The sequence below is a fragment of the Dromiciops gliroides genome, chromosome 6 (assembly GCF_019393635.1).
Source record: "Dromiciops gliroides isolate mDroGli1 chromosome 6, mDroGli1.pri, whole genome shotgun sequence".
In the NCBI taxonomy this organism is placed as follows: domain Eukaryota; kingdom Metazoa; phylum Chordata; class Mammalia; order Microbiotheria; family Microbiotheriidae; genus Dromiciops; species Dromiciops gliroides.
Window position 1 is genome coordinate 236,492,217 of NC_057866.1, and position 25,027 is coordinate 236,517,243.

General features: G+C 34.4%; 1 protein-coding gene across 2 annotated transcripts in view; it reads left to right on the forward strand.

The window, feature by feature from the left end:
- The window catches only part of GRID2 (glutamate ionotropic receptor delta type subunit 2), a 1,875,262-nt gene that overhangs the window by 1,007,440 nt on the left and 842,795 nt on the right, over positions 1-25,027 (forward strand). The gene's annotated exons all lie outside the window — the stretch shown is intronic.

Genomic DNA, 25,027 nt, shown 5'->3' on the forward strand with positions numbered 1-25,027 from the left:
TAAAACACAATTAAAACTACCCCCAATGAACAGTCCAAAGTAGACATAGTCTTCATATTTTACAATAATTTGTTTTCACCACAATATTGTCACATAATCTTAGCTTCTTCCAGGTTGAACATCACTATTTCTGTGGTAATTAATATTCAACCCATGTAGCAAAGCCACAGATCCAATAGCAAAACAACATAAGCTATGAACCAATATAATGATAAAAAATCATAAAGCATTTTCTGCATCTGCACTTGTCAGTATGTCAAGGATATTTGATTCCATAAATCGAGGACTCCCATGCTAACTCAAATCACAAGTGAGTTATAGTTTAGTAGATAAATCTTAGAGATTGACCTGAAGTTTAAAACTTAAGTTGCTTTGTCACAGAATCTGAGAAAATATTTGAACACATTTCTTCCTGATTTCAAGTCAAGCATTCTATGCCATAAACCAAACATATTCTTTACCCATATGCAAGAGGATACAATTTCTTAGAGTTTTAAGCGACATATAATCGAATTCTCTTTTCATCTATTTGATTCTCAAAGTAGAGTATGAAGAACATGTCCACTTTGCACTGGTTTTTAATTGTGTAATTCACTTATGGTCTACAAAAGATCCCCCAGAAAACTCACCAATGAGTTTGAGACCCCTTGGTTAACCTCACTCTACTTTAGTTCGTCTTGTCAATTAAAGGAATTCTCCTTTTACCCAATAAATTTGGGTTGCTTTGTTTTTCTGAAAGAAATAATTGAAAAGGGGTGTTACTGAGATACTCTCATTCATATTACTTCTTGCATTTACTTGCAATTGCCCTTTGAGTTTGAGAGACCCAGAGAAGGAAGAAACGGCTTATAAATCTCCCCCTATAAGAACTACCATATTATAATGAGGTTAATTAAAAAAATATTTATTGTAGCCAGTAAAGGTCTCTGGTATGCTGTAGATGAGAAATGACATTCCTCTGGTCTGTACCTTGAAGTGGGAATTCCTTCTCTGCCTGGATAGCACAAAATGCTATGGTCTTATACAGTTGACAAAGAAGGAGGAAAACAATGACAACTCTCATAAATGGCTATTAGGAATGGGGCCCAATGCAACAGAAGACAGATTGTATCATAGCATCAAAGGTGGTTCTCTACCAGTTATCTAGGAAACACAAAATCTTGAAGCCCCAGTTTAGGTAGTTACCACATTTTCTTCTTTCTCATGTAATTTAGCCAATATATGACATCCCCTCCCAATGACTCCACAGTATTACATCAATTCCTGCATCAGTGTCAGCACAAGTTATAGATAGAATGAGATCAATCATTCTTATTGAAGACTATTTCTACTAAGTTGTAAATATCTAGATAGACAGATAGATGATAGATAGAGATAGAGACAGACCAACAGATGATAGATATAGACATATTTTATTTTCTTATAAATGAAAAGCCATGTTGAATATTTAGTCCAATACTGACATATGAAATGTGCAGTGACAGAATAATACTACCACTTAAATATATGCAATTATTCAGTCACACAGAATTACTTCACTAAAATTTGAGGTACATTTATTCAGTCACGTCCAACATTTCATGACCCTGTACACCATACTGTCCTTGGTGTTTTGCTGGCAAAGATACTGGAATGTTTTGCCACTTTGTTCTCTAGTAGATTAAAAAACAGAGGTTAAGTGATTTGCCTAGGGTACAGATCTAATAAGTGTCTCAAAGCAGATTTGAGCTCGGGTCTTCCTTACTCCAGGCTCAGCAGTCTATCCACTGAGCCACCTATCAATGTCCTAAAATTATTTCCACACAATATGCCATTCCACTTCAATAATAAACAGCAGAAGTTGAGTTATGCTTTGAAATACAATAGTATAGTGGTCACTTGAACTACTTTGCTTGCAAAATAGTTTGCTTTTGAAAACTGACCGTTAAATTATAGTTGAGAAAAATAAAAGAAAACATTCAATAGAACTCATTGATTTGGGAGCTACTAATAGTTTAGTCTAGCTTTGAATCTGTTTATATAAGAAACTTGTATTGTGAAATGTCATTGCCTAAATTCATTCTCTCCTGTAATTTTTCGAAGGATCCCTGCAATTCCAAGGCACATTGTCTTAGCTTGACCTACTACTTCAAAATAGCTTTATTCAATCCATAAACATTTCATCTGAGGCTTCACAAACATAATGGCCTATCCTCGGCCTTAGCTATTCCCAGGTTAAGTGTGGCTGCTTGGGGTAATAACTATTCAATAGACAGCCTGAGGCCCCATATGATACATTACTCTATCGCTAGACCATTACCAAGAAACATAAATCCAATAGCAAAATCATTTCATTAAGACATGAAACAACATAAATAACAAAGAAGGAAATCAAGTAGTCAAACATTCACTGCACCCATACATAATATCATACAGCTGCCTATACCTCCATGGAAGTTAGAATATTATTTACCTTCAGTCCCTCTGATTATTCATCATTGCAAAAGGACACAGCCACTTTGGAACTCCAGTCTCACTGTGGTACCACATGCCACTTGGAGTCTCTTTCCAGGGATGGTGTTGGTCTTGTTCTTATTATGTCATTTCAGTCCTCTGTGACCCCATTTAAGTTTTTCTTGAAAAATATACTGGAGAGGTTTGCTATTTCTTTCTCTAGCTCATTTTGTAGATGATGAACTGAGGCAAACAGGGTTAAGTGACTTGCCCAGGGCCACACATCTGTTTAGTGTTTGAGGTCACATTTGAACTCAGGAAGATGAGTCTTCCTGACTTGAGGCCCTCGAGTTCTATACACTATGCCACCTAGCTGACAGACCATTTCATATATAGCCACTCATGTCTGAAAATAGATATTTGTTATAAAGACAGGAAATATGATTATATTAATACATTTAACTCCTACACGAAGAAATTCTCTCGCCCAAGAAAGATCCTATTTTCTTAGAGAGTTGTCTAGAGCATTAAAATGAGAGTTGACTTACCCAGGGTCACATAGCCACTATATGTCAAAGGAATTACTTGAACCCTGGTATTTCTGGTTCTCTATACATTTTACAAGTGGTCACAAACAAAAATAGAAAGGGAGACAACTAAACCCCATATAAGGATCCCTGTGTACCACATATTGACAGTTTTAAGACATATCTTGTTCTAAATTTTATTGTATTTTAAAAATATATTTTGTTAAATGTTTCCCAATTACATTTTAATGTAGTTTGCTTTATACTTGAGAGTGATCTAAATCACATGTGACCCATATGTTTGACATCTCTGTATTATAACATTTTTACTATCTTTGAGAAATACAGTCAAAAGAATCTCTGTTGTAGCAAATGAAGTCTTGGGCACATGCCAAATAAAAGATCATTGTATATGCCATTCTGTGATATATTAAAAATCTGTTTATATACAATGTCTATAAAGTATACTTGTTCTGCCCAGGTAGAAAGATTTTTCTGGGTGAAATATAGAAATCTAGCAAAATGATATTTATTATTTGTATCTCACTTTATGACTGTAGTATTAAAAATTGACAGCTTCCCTTGGAGACAGGTTAAACCAGGTTCAAATCCTACCCCCAAAAATGCTGGTTGCATGATCCTGAGCTAATTTCTGAACTTCTTAGTACTTTAGGAAACTCTAAGACTACAAGTTTAAGAAAAGGTGTTTGTCAACATTGGCAGCTATCTCATTAGGATTTCTCTATATCAATAAAATGAGATTAAATCACCATTCTTCATCCTATGTAAATATTATGTTCATAAATCAAACAACCTTTCATAAAACATCTGTGGTGTAGAAGGTGATCTATAAGGTGTCTAAATTACTATGATAGGTGTGTTTTCTAGGTGAGTTTTTTCAGGCAAAAAGCATTTCGAATTACCAAGAAACAATAATGTTTAACAAGTACAGAATAAAAGGTTTAATAAAAAAGAGTTCCCTTAGCCTTGTTGTTTAATGGTTATAAAGGAAAAGTTAACCATGTGATTTTTAGATTATATTTCTTGGACTTTAAACATAGGACTTATTATACAACCTTTAAAGTCTTTGAAAAGTAATAAATGCTTTTGCTTTTGTGCTTTACCACCATTTCAAGGGCTTCAAGGCTCTTAGGGAAAAGATTAGAGCTATGTACAGCTACATAAATCAACCTATTGTGATACCAGCAGAAAAAATGACAATGATGTACATACAACTTGCCTTGGAATGACTAGGGTAAGCAGAGATAGCTCTGGGTTAAGTGTGATGTTGGCATTTAATCTGAAAGCCTTGTACCTCTTAGGCACGAAAAATGGGACCTTTGTCACTAAGTACCGCTTTTCTGAAAAAGTCTATCAAATCTTCTTTTCAATTGGGCATTAAAAAAGGCCTTCTTTTTCTCAGTAAAAACATATCAATTTGTTAAAAGTGGGAAAGTTTTTACTTACTTTTTGATGACCTATATCCTCTTTAATTCCCCTTTATAAAGAGCTCAGCCAGCTGGGTGGCAGGTCTTTTTGGCTACTAGAGATCACAGTTCTAATCACGGAAACTTTGAGAATAAGTTTGAGCTGGATTTAAAGGATGGAAAACCACAAGCAAGACTCCTTTATTCAATACAATGGCCTTTTCTCAAATTACTAATTCATTTATTCTGCACATAGCTCCTTATTATTGGACAAGCACAGAAGTCTTGTTCTGTTTGTATTCCTCCATTTTGATCTTTTAAACATTATAGTGCTTTAGATAACAGTTATGATTCAAGGTTGTTGTTGTTGTTGTTACTGTTGTTGTTTTGCTGTTGTTTGTCCTTCGTTCTCAGAGGACCATGATATCATGATATCATGCCATGACTTGCAGTGAGTTGGATTTAGATGAGGGAGTGCTGTGCAAGGTCACCAACCTCACTATCTTTTCCAGAGTCTTCTGGGTCCAGTGGCAAGATATACAACAGAATGACTGGAGATGGCCCTGGATGTTTAAGGCAATTGGGGTTAAATGACTTGCCCAGGGTCTTGCAGCTAGTGTCTGAAGTGAGAACTGAATGCAGGTTCTCCTGGCTTCACCACCTAGTTGCCCATGACTTAAGGTATCACAGTATTAAGGAATCACAAACATCATGAGGAAAAAAGTCATAATTTTGGTTTCTTCATCTTCAGTTGAAGACACTTTAAAAAAATAATGTAATTTATTTTATTTTTAATTTTTTAACCTTAATTGTATTTTGTTTTTCCAATTATATGTAAGAATAGTTTTCAAAATTTTAATAATATTTTGAGTTCCAAATTTATCTCCCTCCCTTTCCATCCCTTCCCCTTACACAAGACAGCAACCAATCTGATATAGGTTATATATTTACAGTCATGCTAAACATATATCCACATTAGTCATGTGACAAAAGAATCAGAACAAAAAGGAAAATCCTCAAGAAGGAAAAAAGAAAAAACAAAATAAAACAATGTGAAAATAGTATGGTTCAATCTGCACTCAGATTCCAGAGTTATTTTTCTGGATGTGGAGTGCATTTTCTATCATAGGTCCTTTGGAATTGTCTTGGATCATAGTATTCCTGAGAAGAACCAAGTCTATTACAGCTGATCATCAAACAATGTTGCTGTTACTCTGTCTAATGTTCTCCTGGTACTGTGAAGCCACTTTTTAAAGAAGAGGGTAATGTACACACACACACACACACACACACACACACACACACACACACATACACACACACACACACACACAGAGCATATATGCGTATGAAAATGTACACAGAGGGGGAAACTAGGTGGCACAGTGGATGAAGCACCAGCCCTGGATTCAGGAGGACCTGAGTTCAAATCCAACCTCAGACACTTGACACTTACTGCCCCCCACCAAAAAAAACAATAACACATATACACATATATACACACACATATATTCAGGAAGACTCATTACCCTGTGTTTAAATCTGGTCTCAGACCCTTACTAGATGTGTGAACCTGGGCAAGACTCCTAATACTATTTGTCTCATCTTTCTCATCTGTTAAAAAAAAAAAATGAGCTGGAGAAGAAATGAGAAACTGCTAAGAAAACTGCAAATGGAGTTATGAAGAGTCAGCCACAACTGAAAAATGACTTCAAATGCCTAAACAACAATATGTATATTTTTGAAACTTCCTCTTGGTTTTTATCATTTTAGCACATATATATACATATGTATAAATTGCAATAAAAAACAAGAGGCAGTTTCATATATATGAATATTATTGTTTAGTAATTTTAGTCGCTTTATATATACCTACATACATGTATATACATATATGTTTGGGTGTATATAAGTATGTGTGCGTGTATATATATAATGTGTGTGTGTGTGTGTGTGTGTGTGTGTGTGTGTGTGTGTACACTAGCTATTGAACTCTTGTCCAAGCTTTGGTGTGATTCATACAAAAGAAATTAATCAGTGACTTCCTTCCTATAAAAACCTTTAAATTTCATGTAATTATAATTCTCTCTTTTTTTTTTTTAGTGAGGCAATTGGGGTTAAGTGACTTGCCCAGGGTCACACAGCTAGTAAGTGTTAAGTGTCTGAGGCCGGATTTGAACTCAGGTACTCCTGACTCCAGGGCCGGTGCTCTATCCACTGCACCACCTAGCCGGCCCTATAATTCTCTTTTATCTTTTGTAATTTCTACTATCTATTGCCAATAGATTTGAAAGATATCTGATCCTGTTCTCTTTTAATTTTTTAATAGTGTGATCTTTCCGTTGCATAACCATTTGAGTTTGTTCTATGGTGGAAGATTATGATTTAAATCCAATTGATGTCAAATCATTTTGGTCTCCCTGCTCCTAAATATCCTGTCAAGGAGAGAACTTTTTGCCAAATAACTTGTCATTTGAGGTCTTTCGAACAATGGGTTATTGATATTGTTTTATTCTAATTCTTCCTGATCTTGTCTGTTCCATTTAGTGACTGTGTTATGTTAAGGGCTAAAATTCTAGCTAAACTGTCTAAAATATCTAATGAGTGGTCGCCAATAAATTATAAGCTTTAGCAAGAGTTAGACTTTTAAGCATTTATTAAGGAGAATAAGAATTTGGTAAAGAGAGAGAAAGGCCTAGATTCCTATCTATTAAAGGGAGAGCACATTTCTAGCTCCGCTCTCCACCAGAGTCCAAAGGAAAGAGCGTTAATTAGTATTTTATTTCATTATTATCTGTAAATATTTATTTATTATTTCTTTTTTTTAACATTAATTGAAAAACCTTTCTGTCCTAACATTTTGTTTTTAATTTTAATGCTTTCATTGAGATCTTCTCTTAGTCCTTTCAATCTAAATTCATTTATAAATTGTTCAGCTTTATATATTCATGTTTATTTCTATTTCCAGTAGATTAGAAAGCTCTGAAACAAAAATATTAAACATATTCTATAATCTTAACTATTTTAATTAGTTGATATTTATTTATGAACTTATGAATATATTATTTGCATATAAACATTTGTTATTGATATTTCTCATTGTCTATGACGCATTTAACCATAGGATAGTTTTCATGTTTATCACTTTATTTTTTAAATTAAAAGTATATAAAAAGAAAAAATTCCTCCTATCCCACTTCATAATAAAAGAAAATTGAAATCCTTGTAATAAATATACCTTGTCAAGAAAAAAAAAATTCTGGAACTGTTCACAAAAATAAGTTTTGCAAGATCTATCACCTTGTAAGGAAATGGGTATCACTTCGTCAGTGTTGATTATTACAATTATCAGAATTCTGAAAGCTTTAAATATCTGTTGCCATGTTATTATTATATGACATTATTTTGCTTGTTTTATCTTTTAATTGATACATATTAATGTTACTGGTTTCTCCAAAGATATCCCTTTCATAATATCTTAGGGCACGATAACATTTTATTACATAAATGTGCTATATTTTGTCATGCAATTCTCCATTATTTTCCAGTACTTTGCCTCTAAAGTTAAAGTCATGTCATTCAATGTCTCATTCTGTGTCTCTCCCTCACCCTTTAAACCAGGTGAGGAACTGGGAGATATATCCTTTCTTTGGCAAAAGTGAACATCTAATGTGTAAATTCTCACATTCAAAATCCAATTATCTCTTATTATAGACATATATCTTCCCTTCCCTTAAGGAAATGTTCTTTACTTTTACATTTTACTTTCTTTTTGAAAACTTTTTATTGTGAATTTAAAAATTAGCAATGATCAGAAATTCATCAATATTCAAAGAATAAAAAAGAAGATTGCATAAGAAACTGAATTTTTGCTTGTATAATATGTTTAGGAGATATCAACTAATATATAATAGATCTACTAATATATGTAATATTCCTACACATATTATATAATTGCTATATGCATATATTGTATAATATATCATTATACATGTAATATATCTATGAAAATATACATATCAATATAATATAAAACCATAGCATATATTATATATCATATGATATATGTGTACATATCATATTATTAGTAGGAAATGGGCATCCTATAGGTATGTTAAACTCAACATGTCCAAAATGTAATTTTCTTACTTATAAAATTTTTACTAATATCAGATAACACTAGGTGCTTTTCTAATTCAATCTATGATCCTATGAAGGCTTCAAGTCCTGTCTGCCCTATTTAACACCTTGGTTATCCCTGAACCCCAGCTTCTTCTTCTGGAAAAAGGGAAGTTTAGACAATAGTGATCTGTGAGGTTCTTGACCATTTCATCATCTATGAGGTATTTCTTCATTTGCTCAAATTCCCCTGATATCTTTTTTTAACTTGATGATTTATCTTTGTTTAGTATTTTATTTTAATAGTTTCATTTCTTTTCTTTTCTTTTCTTTCTTTCTTTCTTTTTTTTTTTTTGCAAAATTGCTGAGAGTTCCTTATTTGTAATTTCATCATTACTGGAGATTCCATGGGATTCTCTTTCTTCACTAATAACAAAATTTCTTTAACAATTTCACATAATCTTTCTTTTTTTACTCATTTTTCCTATCCTCTCTCTTATTTATATGATTAAGAACTAGTTTTGGGCCTGCAGGAAGCTTCCACTTGAATGGACAGAAAAAAAAAAAGAACTAGTTTTACTCAGGATTCCTTCCTTGAACTCTTGTCTTTCAGTATTATTTTTATATTCTACATGGCTAATCTCTTGAGTTTTTGATGCCTCTCTCTTTTCTCAGGCTTTTTATTAAGGGAAATGTGGGTGCTCAAACTAGCCTAGTATACCATGGTGAAAGAGATATTGCAGTAGAAGAATGTAGACACAGAAAAAGAGAGCCAGGAGACATAGAGTCAGCCAAAGAGTAAGCTAGCTTTGAGTTCTTTGTATCTGTCTCTAAGTTAGAGTTTCCTATACTACCTATATCTCCCACACTTTCCATCTCCAGTTCCTCCCTCTTTCCTTCTTGTTCCAGGACAGAATGTCTTCCCCATCTTGTGAAGTTAATGGGTTTAGACTGACTCACTGTCAGTGAGAACAAGGCAAAGACAAATATAGCTATACTCTAAAGCACAAGCCTGCTAGACCAATTGCACAGTCTGTCTTCACTGGGTGAGGAAACAGTTGCAGGGTATGGATTCTGTATGCATACACATGAATCCTCCCAATAGAATATAATATCCCTAACACCAGGAACTATTTGATTTTTGTCTTTGTTTCATAAGGATCAGTTTGCTTTGAAGCTTAACATTTCCCATTTGAGACACTTAATCAATATTTATCAAAATGAATTAACTTCTTAATCAAATCATTCTATGATGATTCAGGATCTTGCAATTCCTAAAAAATAATTATTCTGGTTATCACTTATTATGAGATAGAATGACATAGTTAGACATTGAAGGTATATAAGATTGAGTTTGATCTATGTTGACATCAGAATTTATCTTAACATTTTTAATTTATTCTATTCAATTCATTACATTTAATGTGTCCTCTCAGTCCTTGTTGCAGAAAGCATTTCTCAGTATTTTCTCCTCTGTCTGGAAGTGTAGTAGTGTACTTTTCCTAATTTAGATTCTAGTTTATTTGAGTTTCTCTTTTTACAATAAACAAATCACAAATTAAACATTTTCTATATATGGCCTAAATTTGGAATATGTAGCAGTAAAGTGTAACGCCTTTGTGTTGCATTGTTTCCTAAATGATACATGTATCCAAAATACTTACAGCAAGCTTCATAATTTAAAGAAAGGTGATTTTCATTTAATTTCTAGATAATATTTCTGACTTCTAATGTAAAGGTATAGGAAAATGTTCTATTTGAAGACTATGGAATCAGGGAATCTGAAAGTTGGGAGGGACATCCTAGACCAACCTTTACCTGAATAAGAAAACCCAGTATATTATGCCAAGCAAGTGGTCATTAAACCTTTGTGTGAAGACCTCTATGGGGTTTGGAGACCCCTTAGAGAAGCCTAATTTATGTTTGGATGTTTTAAATTGTTGAGAAATTTTTCGGTATGTTAATCCTAAATTTCTTTCTTTACAGCTTTCACCCAGTTTGCCTATTTTTTTTCTCTCTAGACCTACATATCTCATTCCTCTTCCATATGATAGTTCTTCAAATGTATAAACTCAATTTTCCTGACAATGTAAATCTTCTCCACTAAACCAAATACGTGTAGTTTCTTCAATTAATTATCATATGACATGATTCTAAACCCCTTCATCACCCTGACCATTTTCCCCTTATCATTATCCTTGGCATAAGCTTGAATAGAGTCTAAGCTGGATGTGCCCATTTGAGCTGGAACACCTGGCCTATGCTATATATATATATTCCATTGGTCCATTATATATTGTTAAAGCAAATTGACAATGTACTAATACTCTCACGAAATACTATAATTTATCTTCATGTGGCATTCACCAATACTTAGAGTTTAATTTATAAGGCACATTCTCAGGAAATTGAATATTATCAATGGAAATTTTATGGCAGCAATTTATGATGGTTGTCACCAGACGATAGGGATATTCTTTTTTAAAACATACATAAACAGAAAATAAAATTGTCCTCGATGTAGATAGTTTAAGAGACCAAAGAATAACATAAGCAAGCCAAAATGTCCTTTGGAAAATAGCTCTTCAATTTGGAATTATGCCCAAAGGGCTAGAAAACCATGCATACTCTATGAGCTAGCAATACCACTACTATGTCTGTATCCAAAAAGAGGAAAAAAAAGCAAAAAAAAAAGACCTATATGTACAAAATTATTTATAGCAGTTCTTTTCTGGTGCAAAGAATTAGAATTTGATGGGATGCCCATCAATTGGAAATGGCTGAGCAAATTGTGGTATGTGGTTATGAAAGAATACTATTGTGCTGTAAGAAAGTATGAGCAGGATGCTCCCCGAAAAGCTTGGAAAGACATACATGAGCTCAAGAAAGTGAAATGTATTGTGTAAAAAGTAACAGAAATATCATAAGATGAACAACTGTGAATGACTTAGCTATTCTCAGCAATACAATGCTGCAAGACAGCTCTGAAGGACTTATGATGAAAAATACTATCCATCCCCAGAGAAAGAACTGATGGTGTCTGAATAAAGATTGAAGCATAATTATTTTTGATTTATTTTTCTTGAGATTTTGTCTGTTTTCTTTCACAACATGACTAATATGGAAATGTTTTGCAAGACTGCACATGTATAGCTTATGTCAAAATGCTTGCCTTCTTGGGGGTGGATAGGGAAGGAGATGGGGAGAGAATTTGGAATGCAATATTTTTTAAATGGCTGTTAAATTCTTTTACAGGTAATTGGGAAAAACAACAAAAAAAGAAAATTTAAAAAGAAAAAGAAAATAGCTCTTTAATCACCTCCCATAATGACTTTTTTCAAGGATACATGATAATTAAAAGAGAGAAATAAAAGAAATAGGAAATGTAGCTATTTCAAACTTATTTTTCTCAATGTACCTTCTAATCATATTTTTTCTTATTGTTTGGGGTCACTTGTTCGAGTTGCTTACTATCTGTACTTCAGTTCTTATTCCATGTAAAATGAAATGAAACTGAGAGGACATTGTATAACTTTCCCCTCCCTTAGCCCTGTGACAATAATCTCTAAGAAGGAAAAATTAAAAATGATTCAACTTCACATACTCAACTCTGGTGGTATAAGGCTTCCTTAAGAATTGATTTAAAAATAAAAGCAAACTATTCATTAACCCTTCAATTTTTTGTAATTTATAAGTCTTCTGCAAAGGACCAGATAATTTTATTTTAAGTATCAGAAAAATAACTTCAGTATAATAAATATGTTTTAGTGGTAAGGAAAGTTAGTCATTCTCATACTTCAGTGTGTTGATAAGAAATTTCGAATCATTTTTAAAAACTTGTGCAATCTCTAGATGGATCATTGGAATGAAAGTCTTTTATTTATTTATTTTTCATTCTTTGTGCCTAACTTTTGACCATTTCACTACTGATGCCATAATTTTTAAGTTGTGTCCAACCCTTTGTGACCCCATTTGGGGTTTTCTTGGCTAATTAACTTCTCCAGCTCATTTTACCAATGAGGAAACTGAGGCAAATGGGGGTTAAGTAAATATCAGAGGTGAGATTTGAATTCAGAAAGATGAGTCTTCCTGACTCTTGGCCTGGCCCTCTATCCACTACACCACCTAGTACCAACATAAAAATAAAGGCTGGAGAATTAATGGGAAATGAAATTCAAGTAAATTTTTAAAGGTTTATTCACAAAGAATTCTGAAAATTTTGACAAAGATTAGTATTTTCATCACTTGTGGATTTCAAATATTAAGGTTCCTCCCAAACTCTGTTAGTATAGATTGGCCTCAGGGATACATTTAAATGTTATATCTGCTCATGGACTTAACTCCTACCCTCTATACATAACAAATGATTCCCACCTAGCCTTTAATAATAAAAACTTTCATAGAAAACTGAATACTGACTGAACTTTTTCAAAACCTGTTGAGCACTTTTCTATCAAGTTTCTTAATCAAATTTCTATTTCTGGAATCTTTCCTATAGGCTTCTAGGTAGCAAAATGGATAAAGTGTTGGACTTGATTTGGGAGGAGCTGAGTTCAAATACTGCCTCATAAATTTACTAGCTCCTGGAAGCTGGGCAGGTCTTAACCCCTTTGGGCCTCTAATTTTCTCATCATTTACAACGAAAATAATATCACCTACTTCACAGTCATGTTATAATTATCAAATTTGACAAAATCTATAAAATACTTTATAAACCTTAAATCACTGTATGTGTTAATTATTATTTATTATGTATATATGTATATGCATATTAATATGCAAATATATTCATATACATATGTTTATCTGATAGTCCTTGGAATATTAATGTATGTATGTATATACATGCATATGTGCATGTATGTGCATATGTATACATATGTATATGCAGATATACATACATACATGCATATATACATATCTGATGGTCCTTGGAATATATGAAGGATTGAAAGTTAAAATGTAACTATAATTAATATGGAAATTTTAGGTAGGTAAAGCAATGCCTTGAATAGTAGCGGATCATGCAGAAGATTACTTTTGTTGGAATTTGGCTAAGAACCTAGGTAGAAGAGTATTTGATATTTTTCAAAATAGCTCAATTCATGCTCACCTTGCTATGGAAATGCTCACTGGGCACTCAATTTTCAGAATATTTAAATTAGTTTTTTACTTACTTTTTTGAAAGTACTCAGCTGGGAGTGTTTTGTTCAAGTGGTGATACCTATTAGTTGAAAGCTAATTAAGTTCCCTTTCCATATAGCTTACCTCTCTCAAGGAAACCACTTATAGCTCATGCTTTGAAGTTGAGTGTGTTCCACAGACCTCATCTTCTACCTGCTTTTATGTTCAGCATTCTCCTTAGTATGTTTTCTCTACACAATGGTTTACTACATTTCTTTATTCTTGCTAATTTTCTGAAGGGAAAATAGCAGATCTTGTTATAACATATGATATATTTTTATCCTTTATGCACAATTTTCCTTCTCCCAACTGTTCTCTCCCTCAATCACTGGGTTATGCTGTCCTTTAGGAATGTTTTTTTTTTTAAATCTCTAATTGTAGTTTAAAGAAGTATTTGTTGTCCTTTCTATGACCTTATGAGCATTATTGACATCTTTGTGCATTAGTAAGGATATTTTTTTCTTTTCTTTTCTTTATTTTTGCTGGGGCAATGAGGGTTAAGTGACTTGCCCAGGATCACACACCTAGTAAGTGTCATGTGTCTGAGGTCAGATTTGAACTCAGGTCCTCCTGAATCCAGGGCCAGTTCTTTATCCACTGTGCCACCTAGCTGCCTCTAAGGATATTTTTAAGTAGGAAAAAGGTTATAATATTATTTGTTAAATTAATAAATAAAAATAAGTTAGTTTAAGTGATATTTTTTTCCACTGTTGTAAAATGTGTTGTTAAAAATCTTCTCATTTTACTCAAATGGATCTTCTTTTAAAAGGAATTTCCCAAAAATACCTCTCTGAATCCCTTTCCAAGGAAAATGATGAATATATTGAAATTTAGATGTTGTTTCTTTAAAAAAAATTAAAAAGCAGTGTTGTTATTGTTGTTGTTTTTAGAAATTATACCACTATTTTTTTTAAATAATGAAAGATGGTCATGTAGTAGGATGCAGAGAATCCTAGGTCCCTCCCAAAACACTCCATCTGGGAGTAGAGACAAAGTAATCTCTTAGGAGATAGAAAAAAACATCACTTGTCTTTTTCACCCCATCCAAGTATCCGCCAGGGGATTCCTGCAGCCCTGTAGAGATCCTGAGATAGAAGAGCCAAACCAGGTCAAAAGGCAAGGCAAGGGGGCAGCTAGGTGGCGCAGTGGATAGAACACCGGCCCTGGAGTCAGGAGTACCTGGGTTCGAATCTGGCCTCAGACATTTAACACTTACTAGCTGCGTGACCCTGGGCAAGTCACTTAACCCCAATTGCCTCACTAAAAAACAACAACAACAACAAAAAAAAAAAACAACACAAAAAGGCAAGGCAAAGCAGGGCGCACATAGCTAAATATATACCTTTTAGGAAGTCCCAGCACTCTCTGCATAAGCTCCCTACTGCCCAAGCCCACATAATCCCAATCTTTTCCCAAGGTCTTTGACTACAGGAAAGTGAATCTAAGGCATCCTTGATTCCAGGGAGGCATTCCTTGTCCAAGCCAGGGAGCACTGGAGTCCAAAAAGTGCTTTCCCCAAACCCTTGACTGGCTGCCAAGAACTAGATTAGTAGGGAGCAGTTTGGGGCATTCATAGACAGTCCTAAAAAGCACTGCTACAAAAAGAGCCTGAGGAGCCACATCCTAAGAGAGCCAACCCATCCTTAGACTATCAGAGCCAGATAGAAATATCAGGGCATTCTAGGCAAAGTCCTTAGATCCCATAAAAGTTGTTTGAGAAAAACAAAATCCAGCTCCTGCTGCATGCTTGTGGTAGGACCCTTGATGAGTGCATTACCAGAGAAGGTCAGAGGTCCTAGAGCCTTAAGATAAGACTGAACCCCCAAGTGGAGCACAATGCTAGGACAGTGCTAGCGTTCCTTGAAGGAGGGTCCTAGTCTGGACCACCATACTCAAGATCAGGCATACACTGCCCACACCATTAAAATTCAGAACTTGACACAAGAGTGGGTTTCCCCATGATTAATGTAAGGAAAACTGAACACCATGAGGTTTAAACACTGTGAGGTAAACACCTTGAACAAATAGATACCCAGATGGGTAAAACCAGAAGATAGTGATCCAGTCCAAGTAAAGCCTATACAAAAAAACAAAAAAAGTACCAAGTTCCAGGGCCAGAGCCAAGGTGGAAGAGAGAAGCCAGGAAGTTGCCTGAGCTTTCCTGTGTTTCCCTCAAAAACATTAAATTAAGCCTCTAAACAGATTCTGCAATTTCAGAACCTACATAAAAACAGAGAAACCCAATCCTCCTACTTGAAATAGTTTAGAGGACTTCAGGAAAGGTCTGTCTCACCTAGGTGAAAGGGGAGGACAGCTCAGCATGGCTTGGCTCACATCGGCATTGCTTGGCTCAGTGCTACTGCTTGACATAGCTGATAGTGGGGCTGTTCACAGCAGTAAGAACGTAGCAACAGTGACCCCTGTGCTCCAGGAGCAGACCTCAACTTTATAAGTTTAAGAATAGACTATAACATGAATAAGAAACAAAAAAGGACCGTTACCATTGACAGCTTCTATGATGAAAGGGAAGACCAAAACTGAAACTCAGATGGGTTTGTCAAAATGCCTACAAAGTGAAGACTCAAATGGGAAGAAAATCTTGTCTCAAGACCAAAAATCCTTTTTTGAAGAGTTCAAAAAGGCTTTTAAAAACCAAATGAGGGGTGTGGAGTGAAGATGGCGGAGAGAAGCCAGTAAGCTGCCTGAACCCTCCCAAGTTTCCCTTAAAAACATTAAATCAAGTCTCTAAACAGATTCTGAAACTATAGAACCTACAAAAAGACAGAAGGACACAATCTTCTAAATGGAGATAATTTAAAAGACTTCAGAAAAGGTCAGTATTACTCGGGCTAGGGGGGAGCTCAGTGCACCTCAGCACAGCTCAGCATGGATGGGGTCAGGGCAAATCAGCAGGAAGCAACTGAAGCCCCTTGATCCTGGCTCATCAGGCTAGTGGCACAATGGTCCAGTGGTGAGATCCACCAGCACCAGCTGAGAGGGCAGGCTGACAGCTAGGGAGCCACCTACAAGAGAGGTGCAACCAGGCCTGGCCAAACCAGCGCACACTGGGAGGAAGCACAGAGAGCAATCCCACAGTGATGAGTAATCCACAAGCCATAGAGGCCATAGAGTAGAAAGACAGTGACACAGCCCCTATATCCCAGGACAAGAAGCTTGAAATAGTGATCCTGGTGCCCAAGGAATGGACCTCAACTTTAAAAAAATAATAATAAGTTGCTATATGAGCAGGAAACAAAAAAGAACTCTCACCATTGACAGCTTCTGTGTCTACAGTGAAGGGACAAACACAAACTCAGATGAGGACAATACTCTCAAATTTCCTACATGTGAAGCCTGAAGAGGAAAGATGAATTGGTCTCAAGACCAAAAAGCCTTCTTAGAAGAGCTCAAAAAAGGATTTTCAAAATCAATTGAGGGACAGCTAGGTGGCGCAGTAGATAGAGTACCGACCCTGGCATCAGGAGTACCTGAGTTCAAATCTGACCTCAGACCTTTGACACTTACTAGCTGTGTGAACCTGGGCAAGTCACTTAACCCCAATTGCCTCACTGAAAACAAAAAACAAAAACAAAACAAACAAACAAAATCAATTGAGAGAGGTAGAAGAAAAAATGGGGAGAGAAATGAAAGCAACACAAGAAAATTATGAAAAAAGAATCAGCAGCTTGGAAAAGGAAGCACAAAGATTGACTGAAGAAAACAATTCCTTAAAAAATTCATTCACCCAAATGTAAAAAGGAGGTGTATAATCTGACTGAAGAAAACAATGCCTTAAAAATTTGAATTGGACAGTTGAAAGCTAAGGTCTCCATGAGACACCAGGAATCAGTCAAACAAAATCAAAAGAATGAAATAAAAGAAGAAAATGTGAAATACCTCATTGGAAAGACAACTGACCTGGAAAACAGATCCAGGAGAGACAATTTGAGAATCATTAGACTGCCTGATGTTATAGAATTAGAGGATAAAATCATCATTGAAAGAATACACTAATCACCTCCTGAAAGAGACCCCAAAATGAGAACTCCAAGGAATATTGTAGACAAATTCCAGAATTACCAGGTGAAGGAGAAAATACTCCAAGCAGCCAGAAAGAAGCAATTTAAATATCATGGAGCCAAAGTCAGGATTGCTCAGGACCTGGAAGCGTCAACATTAAAGGATCACAAGGCATGTAATATGATATTCTGAAAGGCAAAGGAGCTTGGATTCCAGCCAAGAATCTATTACCTCTTTCAGGGAAAAAGATAGACATTCAATGAAATAGGGGACTTTCAAGGTTTTCTGATGAAAAGACCAGAACTGAATAGAAAATTCTATCTTAACATACAAGACTCAAGAGAAGTTTAAAAAAGGTAAACAAGGGGAAAAAAGTTATTCAATAAGGTTAAACTTTTTAAATTCCTACATGGGAAAATAATACCTATAACACTTAAGAATTATATATATATATATATATATTTGGGCAGACAGAAGGATTATACACAGAGGGTATAAATATAAATGGTCTTTGTAGTGATGATATAAAGAAAATTAAAGGGTTAAAAAGTTTATTGGGAGAAGAGGAAAGGGGAGGTGGAATGGGGTGAATTACATCATATGAAGAGGTGCAAAAAACCTATTACAATAAAGGGAACCTTACTCTCACTAGATTTAATTCATAAAGGGAATAACAAAAATGTTCATTTGGATAAAGAAACTTAACATATTCTTTAGGGAAATAAAAGGGAAAGGGGAAAGGGGGTACTGATAGAAGGGAGGGCAGAAACAGGGGAGAAAAGGGTAAAGAAAAGGGAGGGGGCTGATAAAAGGGAAGGCACATTGGGGGAGGCAGGGGTAAGAAGCAAAACGCTGGTGAGGAGGAATAGCATGAAAGTGGGGTGGGGAGTACAAAGGGGGTAAACAGAATGGAGGGTAGTAGACAGCTAGTATTAATAACTGTGAATGTGAATGGGATGAACTCTGCCATAAAATGGAAGTGAATAGCAGAGTGGATTAAAAATCAGAATCCTATAATATGATGTTCACAAGCAACACATTTGAAGCAGAGAGATACACACAGAATAAAAGTAAAAGGTTGGAGCAGAATATACTATGCTTCAGCTGAAGTAAAAAAAAGCAGAGGTAGCAATCCTTATCTCAGACAAAGCAAAGGCAAAAATAGACTAATTAAATGTGATAAGGAAGGAAATTACATCTTGCTAAAAGGTACTATAGAAAATGAAGTAATATCAATGCTAAACATGTATGTGCTAAGTGGTGTAGCATCCAAATTCTTAGAGGAGAAGTTAAATGAGTTACAAGAGGAAATAGTAAAACTATACCAGTAGGGGATCTGAATCTTCCCCTCTCAGAATTAGATAAATCTAGCCCAAAATAAATAAGAAAGAAGTTAAATATATGAATGGAATGTTAGAAAAGTTACATATGATAGATGTCTGGAGAAAACTGAATGGGGATAGAAAGGTATATACATTTTTTTCAGTAGTACATGGCACATGTTCAAAACTTGACCATATATTAGGGCTCAAATTAATTTATTTGTTAAGAGGAAACATGTCTACTAAAAACTCTATTTTGTTTGAGGGTCAAAAGGAAAAGTTATGGTCGATATTTGGTTTGGTTTTGAACCAAAGATCTTCTGAGAAAACAAAAATATAAAGGGCAGGGGGACTATGCTGAGAGAAAGGAAGAAGAGTAAGGGAAATCAGTATTTCAAAATGGAATTATATAAGATATACATAATAAATGAAGAGCTATGGATGAAGGGATGGTGGGAAATGAGTGTTCCATAGCTTCACATTAATCCAGATGAGATAAAGGAAGATTGGATACTATTAGACACCTACACACAGACACATTTTAGTTGGCTATAAATTGAACTAAAAGGTGAATGAGAGTAGGCAGGGTCAAGGAAGGAATAAAGAAGTGTGTAGGTGGGGAAGCATGATTTTGTAAGAGAATAGTTATTGGGGGTGAATCTATCATATATGCTGGTGGGGGAATTAGAAGGAAGAACCAAAAAGGAATGGAAGAAAGTGTAAAAACCTGGGATTAAGAGTATGGAAAAGAGGTGTTAGATACCAGAGAGGAAACTGTTTCACTTATAAATTCACAAGTGTCAGACAAATTCTTCTTATTTACCACTTTCTTTTTTTATTTATAAAGAGGAAGGTTGTAGTAAATAGAGCAAAAACACAAGAGGATAGACAGAAAGAAATATACAATTAATAATCATAATTGTATATGTGATTGGGATTAAGGTACCAAAAGTATAGATGATAACAGAATGAGTTAGAAAAGAGATTCTGACAATATATCATTTATATGAAAAATACTTGAAGCAAAGATTCACATGGAATTCAATTTACAAGCAGGAGCAAAACCCATTATGCTTCAGATGAACTTTAAAAAGTAGGAATAGCAATCATGATCCCATATCTGCTTTATTTATGTCATATGTGTATGAAATTAATATGTCTAGATTATACTCAAAAGCATCATAGGTAATGAATCCACATCAATGCTTAATATATATGCACCTAATAACATAGCATCTCAAAACTTAAAGAAAAACTTGAAAAAATTGATGGTAGACATAGATTACAGTGAAGATCTTCCCTCTCCTTCCCATATTTTCCTTTTATTTAGCTAATGGCGGAGGGGGGAGATGCAGGGGCTAGTGAGATCAGACTTATACTGGGTTCCCTGTGTCAGATCAATACTGGCACAGAGGAAGGGGATTCCCTATAGAAAATGAAAAATAAAAGTTCAGTATGGTCCATGGCAATGCAGGATGAGTTCTAGTTCAGCTTAGCATTTCCCAGGTGCTTCCTAAGTTAGCCAGATATTCCAGGTGGATTTTACATTCAGGGGAAAGGATCAGGAACTAGTGTCTAGTCCTTTCCTTCTGACAATGGTAGTTATAGGGGAAGCATTGGACTGGCATGCTGATCTCTTTGGTGGTCTTCAGGATTTCTATAGCTTTGCTGTGTTCAATATCTTAGAAATCTACTTCACTCACAACTAAGACCTCTACAGTCTCCTTCTCATAATCATGCCTGATGGCCAATTGAGTCAAGAATCACCTTGGAAATGAATATACCAAGGTGGGAAGCCTTTCCCCCATGAATGTTAAATCTATAGAGAGGATCTTACTGTACCCCTTTCAGACCTAGATAAATCTAACACAAAGATAATAAGAAAGAAATTAAGGATTAGAGTAGAACTTTTGAAATTTTAGCAGTCATAGATATTTGGTAATCACTGATAGGAATCAAAAGGCATTTATATATTTATCCACTGAATTTGAGCATATTTTTGTACAGAAATACTTCACCTAAAATGTATAAAAGCAAAAATATGAAATAAATCATTTACAAGTCATAATGCAATAAAGTTTTATTCAATAAAAAAACTTTGGATAAAAAAATGGAGACTAAATAACAATTCTAAACTACTCTTGGCAAAAAAATCAAATGATAAAAATAATAGAAACATCCATCAAAGAAAAGGACAATCATGAGACATGATAATAAAACCGAGTGGGGATAATTTTCTCTAATCGTGAAAAGAGATGACAAATCACTGAATTGAGCATGCAATTAAAAAAACTTTAACAACAATGAATCAAATATCTCCAACTAAATAATAAAGTAGAAATTCTGAAAATCAGTGTTTAACAAAACTGAAAGAGAAAAAGAAACACCATTGAAATAGATGTTAGCTAATCTGGTTAAAACAGAGATAAAGGGAAATCATTTTTTTCATATCAAAAATGAAAATATAAAGTGTCCAACAATCATATAGGAAATAAAGAAAAAAAATGGACAGAACTTTTAACTTAGAAGAAATGAGTACTTATAATAATATAAGTATCATATAATAAATGAGTATTTATAATAACATAAAATACCCAGATTAGATTATATATAAACATATTATATATATATATATGTATATGTATATGTATTTGTATAAATATATACACACATATGTGTGTGTATATGTATGTATACACACACATGCATAGAGCAAATAAAAATGTAAACAAGCTACAATGAACACTAAAAAGAGAGAGGAAACTTTCAGGACAAGAAAAATGGATTTACAAGTGAATTCTACTCAACTCACAAAATACAATGAATACTAACATTTTATAACTGTTTTCAGTAACAAAAATGAAACACCCTTCTAATCTCTTTCTATGATAACAATATGGTCTTGGTATATAAACTAGAGACATAGCAGAGAAAAAAAACCTAAAGACTATTATCCTGAATGAACAAATATTTAAATAAAAATATTTTAAATAAAAATATTAGGAAGTAGGTTAAAACAACATATTAAAAATAATCTGACCAGCTTGAGTTTAGACCAAGAACACAGGGCTGGTTCAACACAAGGAAGACTAAAATATAATGCTATGTAATCATATAAATGACAAAATGTTACAATTTTTAATTATATCAGTTGAAAAAGCTTTTAAAAATGCAACACATACGAAAACCCTAGAATTCATAGGAATAAATGGATCATATAATAATTAGTAAATATTTAAACCCAAGAACAAATATTATGTGTAATTGAAAAAATTAGAGGGCTTTCCAGTGAGATCAAGGGTAAAGCAACACTGTCTAAAATTATTTTTTAAATGCTCTGTAAAGGGGGCAGCTAGGTGGCACAGTGGTTAAAGCACTGGCCGTGGATTCAAGAGGACCTGAGTTCAAATCCAGCCTCAGACACTTGACACTTACTAGCTGCGTGACCCTGGGAAAGTCACTTAACCCTCATTGCCCCGCAAAAAAAAAATGCTATGTAAAGTAAAAAGAAAAGAAAAAGAAATTAAGAAAATAAGTATAGACAAAGAGAAAGCAAAATTATTATTTCTTGCAGGTGATGTGATTATATACTTACAGAACTCTAGTCATTAAAATTCATTGAACTAATAAATACTTTGAACAAATTTATAGTATATAAAAGAAATTCATAAAATCTATTAACATTTCTAAATATGACCATTAAAATACAGAAACAGCTAGACTGAAAAATTCCATTCAAAATGATTACAATAAGTACAAAATATTTGGGAGTGTATCTAAAAAGTTTTACCAAAGAATAATATGAATCTAACTATAAAAAATGTTTTATAGGAGAAAAAAGGGACTGAAACAGAGTAAGTAATTTCTCACAAGTAGGTTGAGTCAATATAATAAAAATGATAATACTATACAAATTAAATTACTTATCCAGTGCTGTACCAAATAACAATATATATATATATATATATAGTGCTAGAAAAATATAATCACAAAATTCAAATGGGAGAATAAAAGTTCAAGAATCTCACTGATAATAATGAAAAAAAAAAGTGGAAAGGAAGAGAGTGTCAGTAGTTGATCCCAAAGTGTATTACAAATTAGTAGTCATTAAAATGACTTGATATATATATATATATATATATATATATATATATATATATATATATATATATATATATATATATATATATATATATATATATATATATTTAAGTGAGGCAATTGGGGTTAAGTGACTTGCCCAGGGTCACACAGCTAGTAAGCGTCAAGTGTCTGAAGCCGGATTTGAACTCAGGTACTCCTGAATCCAGGGTCGGTGCTCTATCCACTGTGCCATCTAGCTGCCCCTTGATATATTTTTAAGGGGAATTCTATAAAGGGAAGAGATTTAGTATAAATCATCTGAAGTAAGCTAGCATAGTATCACAGTATTTGTGAAACCAAATACCAGAATTACTAGAGGAAATATTTAGTATGTGTCGAAATACTTTGGGAAAACTGGACACAAATCTGACACAAATTCGACTTAGGTAAAAACCTCATACCATCCACCAAGATAAGTTCCAAATGGAACATAACATAAAACGTCTCCTGGTTCTGCTCACCTCATTATACATCAGTTCATATGAGTCTTTCTAGGTTTTTCTGAAATCATCCTGCTTGCCATTTCTTATAGCACAATAATATTCCATTACAATCATATACTACAGCTTGTTCAGTCATTCCCCAATTGATGATGACATTCCTGCAATTTCCAATTATTAGCCACCACAAATATTTTTTGTACATTTTTTCCTTTTCTCTTTTTCAGTTACTATTAATTCTTTCCCTCCATCCTATTCCCTTCCCCATGATAATTACTCTATTATCTATCTTCTTTCACCCTATCCCTCCTCAAAAGATATTTGCTTCTGACTGTCCCCTCCCCCAATCTTCTCTTCCTTCTTTTACCCCTCCTTTCTTATCCCCTTCCCCTCCCCCTCCTAATTTCCTGCAGGGTTAAAGAGATTACTCCACCCAATTGATTGTGTATGTTAATCCCTCCTTGAGCCAACTCTGATGAGATTAAGGTCTTTGAGCCTATTATGATATTTGCTTTTTATTTATATTTGCTATTATGCTTTTTGGTCACCCTCCTATCCAAGCTAAAACTCTTTCCCCAGTTTATACATCACTGGTGGGAGGTGATACTTCTGTTGCCTCCTATATACAGGAATTACAGACCAGGCTACGTGAACTCCATGAGGCAGGAGCTGTGGTCCAGGCAGGACCATTAGACTTTTCATTGCATAACTTCAACCCAGGAGATAAAATATATGTAAAGAATTTTCAGAGAACCAGAGGAACCCAAAAGCTTATAATTTATTGGCGACCACTCATTAGATATTTTAGACAGACTAGCTAGAATTTTAGCCCTTAACAGATAAGGTTCATTCACTGCCCTGCTCTTCCCCCATCTCTCCCTCTACTCCATAAGCCTTTTCCCATTATTTTCGTATGGGATTCCACCCCATTCTACTTCTCCCCTTATCCCTCCCCCAGTATAATTCTCTCACCTCTCAATTTTTCCCTAAAGATGACATCATGGGGCAGTTAGGTGACACAGTAGACAAAGAACCCACTCTGGTTCCAGGAAGACTTCAGTCCAAATCTGGCCTCAGACACAAGACACTCATCCACTTTGCAACCCCAAGCATGTCACCCAATACCAACCACCACATCAAAAACACATTAAAAAAAATTCTTTACGGATAGCATCCCTTCATAATCAATTCCCACCTGTGCCCTTTGTCTAAATGTATTTCCATCTTCTTCCCTAATATGGAGAAAGCTCCTCTAAGTTAGACATATCATCTTCCCATGTAGGAATGCAAACAGTTTTACATTTTTACATCCCTCTTAATTTCATTTTCCTGTTTACCCTTTTATGCTTTTCTAGGGTCTTGTATTTGAAAGTCAAATTGTCTATTCAGTTCAGTTCTTTTCATCATGAATA